The following is a 5,887-nucleotide window of genomic DNA, read 5'->3' as shown; positions in this document are numbered from 1 at the left end:
TAGTCACAACTAGCAGAGAGGAGGAGACTACAGGCAGAGAGCTGGGTGGGTGGGTTAAAACTACCATACAAGGACCCAGAGATCAAATTAGGGTAAACTTCCAGCCCGCTAACTCAATCCACACCTATAATCTCAGGAACCAGGACCAAATCTTGAGTCCGCTGGCCAGTTGACAGATGGTCATGTGAGACTAATTAATACAATTATGTAATCAGACACATTTATGAAAAAATGTCAATGGAGCAAAGTGATACAACAGGTCATAGTCACATCATTAACATCTGCAACCCAAAACAATCTGATAAATATTATACATCTCCTCTCTTTATTTACCTATCCCCTCATTTTCCTTTTCTTTTCCAAACAAAATGGTCCTACAGTCTCCTACAACTTTGCTGCCTCATAGGTTTCTTGTGAGATAATTCCCATACTGGTGAGGTGATTTTGGGGAAAATTCTGGTTTCTGTTCAACATAATGTGAAATCCCCCCCCCCCCCCCCCACTCCCCTCTGTCAGGAATAAACCCCTTTGACAACAATTACCTCTTTGTGGCATTGTGGCTCTTGGAATGTGGAATACCTAACCTGGGCACCACACAAAGGCACCTGGGCCACTCAGGTGACAAAAAATCCCTCCTTCTAATAAACCTGAACGTTTTATGAGAAGAACCCCTAAAAGAAAAGACACACACAGGCTGGTATAGCTTTTAGTTCTCTTGTGGAATTGTACACACTACAACCAAATATAATTCTTTGCGTACACACTACAACCAAATATCATTCTTTGCGTACACACTACAACCAAATATCATTCTTTGCACAAATCCATTCCATGTTAGTTTTCATGGTCAAAGCTATAGTTGGCACTCACGAAAGTGTCTATCGTAGTGAAATTGTAAGAATATAAAATATTAAGTTACCTACTGTATTTGTATTTCAAATACATTATTTCATATTAGTTTAAACTTATTCTGTAATTGAAAAACGTTAAGAAAAATCCCCCCACCAACCTACCGAAACTACAAGGACATGTGATATAAACATACTTTACAATTGATTCCATCACACCCGATGTGTTGTTTTCTTTACATTTGTTATATGTTTGTTATATATGTTTCCTTTACATTTGTTATATGTTTGTTTTATATGTTTCCTTCACATTTGTTATATGTTTGTTTTATATGTTTCCTTGTTTCCTTCACATTTGTTATATGTTTGTTATATATGTTTCCTTTACATTTGTTATATGTTTGTTATATATGTTTCCTTTACCTTTGTTATATGTTCGTTATCTATGTTTACTTTACATTTGTTATATGTTTGTTATATATGTTTCCTTTACATTTGTTATATGTTTGTTATATATGTTTCCTTTACATTTGTTATGTTCGTTATATATGTTTCCTTTACATTTGTTATATATGTTTCCTTCACATTTGTTATGTTTGTTATATATGTGTCACGTCCTGACCAGAGTTCTTATGTGTTGTGCTTGTTTTAGTGTTGGTCAGGACGTGAGCTGGGTGGGCATTCTATATTGTGTGTCTAGTTTGTCTGTTTCTGTGTTCAGCCTAATATGGTTCTCAATCAGAGGCAGCTGTCAATCGTTGTCTCTGATTGAGAATCATATATAGGTGGCTTGTTTTGTGTTGGGGATTTGTGGCTGGTTGTTTTCTGTGTCAGTGTTTGTGCCACACGGGACTGTGACGGTTAGTACGTTTGTTGTTTTGTATTTTGTCTAGTTTTCATGTTATTAAATCATGGAAACTTACCACGCTGCACATTGGTCCTCCGATCCTTCTCGCCTCTCCTCTTCTGAGGAGGACGACTTAGACTGCCGTTACAATATGTTTCCTTCACATTTGTTATGTTTGTTATATATGTTTCCTTCACATTTGTTATATGTTTGTTTTATATGTTTCCTGTACATTTTGTCCCAGCCGGCATATTCATCTGTTATCACCAAGTATCATCATGCAAAATGTTTCCTCAGTGTAAAAGACAACAATAATAAGAGCTTACCAACAAGCCAATAGCCAGATGAGGTAGGCATACACTGTATTGTGCTTCAGCACATCCTCCCATTTGTCCAGCTATTGACAGAAAAGGACATGCCTTGGAAAATAGTAGTTGAGTGTTCCTTTTAATTTTTAATTTTATTTCACCTTTATTTAACCAGATAGGCCAGGTGAGAACACCTGGCCTACCGTCCTTGCAGTTACTGTATATGACCTGCATACATTATACCTTAGTGGTGAGGGTTACAATTATATGACTATTCAAAAACAAAAGTCACCCTCCCAGATAATACCTACAGGCTCACATTTAATTTGAATGCTATGGTTGACTTTGAAACCAGACAATTCTTCTCCACAATGGAGAGAACAGGAAGCCAGGAGAAAATAATGCTGTCATGCTCGATGCCACAAAAGTATGACGAGTGATGAAAGTTGATATGGGCTGAATTACAGGCCACATGTAAATAAATCTCTTGTTCCAAGTAATGAAAGCATGATTTACTTATTTCAGTGGGGATTTATTGTAAATAATGTACAAGTAATGAATGCGTATGAAACAGGTAGAACCAGTCACCACTTGGAAAGCAGTGTTATCCGTCACTAAATAATATTTCTCCACAACAACAACCCAGCAATAATTTGGCTAAACCATTAGTAACGGTAATGACCTGTGACCTATCTCTTTTTCCAGGCGAGACCTGTTCAATGCGAAACCAGTTTGAGCTATTCAAGGGAGACAAGTTTACATGTTTGTGTTTACTGGCTTTCCTAGCAGTCATTGACAACGGAAGCAAAGTGAAAAAAATAAAGTATGATGGTCAGTGTCAATATGTTTGTCGGACAAAATGTGCATCATTTCTAATGCAAATGGGTGAAATTAGTATACAGTATATTTTATTATCTAATGCTTTTCTAATGTTACACAGTAGCCATTCAAATCAGGTGTGTTTCCAGTATCCGGTGCCTATGAAATGTACTGTATTGTAAATATGTGTAAACGGTGTTGTACATACAGAGAAAGTGTAGAAACATACAAAAGATCACACATGTAGATAGCAGTGTTGAAGACCATTACATCAGAATTCCTATCACTTTAATTTCTCCTTTGACGTGTACAAAAATGTGACCATTGAACTGAGATTCAATCACATTGCAATGTCAAGTGAAAATGGGAATGTTGCCGAAACTATAAAGTGTGTATTGTAATATGTTTGATTATGATTGGGTATTATCGCTCATGTAAAAGTGCCACAATATCCCATTCACTCTTCAGATGCAAACAAATTAGGATGGAAAACAGATATATCCTGCACAAGGTAAGCAAAATGGCAAGACGTCGAATCAAAGTAAAAAACTTGTTTTGCATGGCCATTCAGAGCCACGACCATTCATATATTTATTGCATAAACAAAGACCATCAATGCAAAATGATATGCAAACAAAGGGCTGTGTTTGAGAGTGACAGGGTGTCTGTGCTTAAAGCAAACACACGCCGTTGACCTTTGGGTCATTATTTTGTACGGTGTCCATATTAGGACAACCTAAGCATGTCTTGGCTGTCCGAATATGGATACCATAAATATGATAGAACCCTATATAATACAGTGTGTTGTGCATGACTATCAAATGTTACGGAAAATATCAGCCAGTAGATACAATTCAGGACTGTCTACTCGAATATGCCATTGAAAGGAAGACACTTCATTTTCCTCCGGCTCATCAAGATAGGCCTACGGTAGTTTGTAAAATGATTGGAATTGACAGTGCATTAAACTGCATCAACAACACCACCCACTTCCTGTGTTTTTATGAGGAGGCTCGGGAGGCAAAATTAAGCTGCTGTCTGGAAGTACATGGCCCGGGACACAGCCCGACTAAGAAGATTAGATAAGATTTACTCGTGAGCAACACTGCTCTCACGGCAATGGACATAGCAACAGGTCAGTGGGTACTATATGGTGTTCTAGCATTCACCATGGAGTGTGACGGCATTGACCTGAAAAGAGCAGAGCTATTTTCATTCTGACATTCGGACTTTCATTCTCTTCACCTTCTGGCTGTTGGGAAAGGTCTGTATTTAGCCTCCCATAAAAGGTAGTGCTATTACATATTTGCTAGTGCTATTGCATGTTTGTTAGTGCTATTACATGTTCGTTTGCAATGGTTTGTTGAAGCTCTCAGTGAACGAATCTCCGGAATTAGCTGTATTACAGAGACATCATCCGAATGGAGGTGGTAGAATTGTGGATGCAGTGTCGATATCATATAGCCCGGTCCCAGATCTGTTTGTGCTGTCTCGTCAATTCATATAGTCATTACAACAAAAAGTGACAGTAGGAGTTGGTAAGACAGCACAAACAGATCAGGGACCAGGCTTGATTTTTATATTTCATGGAATTATGAACACACCTTACACATGTCACCAACAACTTAATAGAGAACTTCTATTCTTAAATAGTACTGCTGTATTATACGTCTCAGAGCCTCACATTCTAAATGCTGGGATGAAATCTCAAACATGAACCTTTAAAATAATCAAACTGGTGTCACTGGGGACAACACTGTCCACTCCATAGCATAAACCAGTCAGTATATTAACATGTATGTACTTATGGAACACACAGTAGAGATAGAGATACACAAAAATGTTTGCGTTACACAGTAAAAGAATGTCCTACGGGCACATCTCAACAACAGCTTTCTTTTCTCAGGTAGGATAGGACAATGTGAGGTGATACTACAACAGCATGGCGGAGCACATCCTGTGGCGTGCGTTTGCATGGACATTCAAGGGTCTGTTATGTACCTGCAGGTTCTTCTGGGTGAGTGTGTGTCCTACAGCCTGGTCACAGATCTGTTTGTGCAACACTTAGCCAAGCACGACAATGACCATAGGAGTTAACTATACAGCACAAACTGATCTAGGACCATGGGCTATGTGTCCTATCTGACAATTATATATTTGACAACCCTCTTGCTCTGGAAATGCTGTTTGACTGTCATTGATTTTTGATGCAGGTGAGCCCATACTACTCAATCAAATACATGCCCAATGAACCTCACAGAACAGGAAAGGATCACAGCCATCAAGTGAAACAAAAAACAGGTAACGATGAGGGTTGTCCTCAGTAAATAATGAAAACAGAACAAAATGTAGGCTACAGTGATACAGACTGGCATAGGATTGGTGTTCTGAAGGACTACTCTAATTATCTCATCTATGTGTGTTGTTGAATATAATAGAATAGCATGCTCTAATTCTGGTCTCTGTATGTGTTGGATGATGGATTTCCAGCCTCTGCGAGTCAGGAAATACCAGGAAGTCATTGTAGCAGTGCCATGCAGAGGAGACTGTCCAATGCTGAGAGGGAGATCCAGGCCCTCAAGACCCAGATCACATTTGAGAGGGCAACATGGGAGAGGAAGTTTGTGGAAACGCAGAGGAAACAGCAGGACCTCCGTTATCAGGTGTGTGTGTGTGTGTGTGTGTGTGTGTGTGTGTGTGTGTGTGTGTGTGTGTGTGTGTGTGTGTGTGTGTGTGTGTGTGTGTGTGTGTGTGTGTGTGTGTGTGTGTGTGTGTGTGTGTGTGTGTGTGTGTGTGTGTGTGTGTGTGTGTGTGTGTGTGTACCAAGCTTGAGTAAGCTACAGTAAGGAAAGAGTTCTGTCGCTCTATCGCTGAAAGACTGAGGGAGACTGAGCCTCTTCTGAGCGCAGAGGACCCAGGGACCAGGAGTGGGCATCTATTAGCTCAGTGCTCTATCAGGCAGCGGCCCATACCATTGGCTACAGAGGTAGGAAACATCAGGACTGGTTCGGTGAGAACTCTGAGACCACAACAACCTTACTGGACATTATGCACAAAGCACACAG

The sequence above is a fragment of the Salvelinus alpinus genome, chromosome 4, assembly GCF_045679555.1.
Source record: "Salvelinus alpinus chromosome 4, SLU_Salpinus.1, whole genome shotgun sequence".
Classification (NCBI taxonomy): Eukaryota; Metazoa; Chordata; class Actinopteri; order Salmoniformes; family Salmonidae; genus Salvelinus; species Salvelinus alpinus.
The sequence above is the reverse complement of the archived record's forward strand: the minus strand, read 5'-3'. Positions refer to the sequence as shown.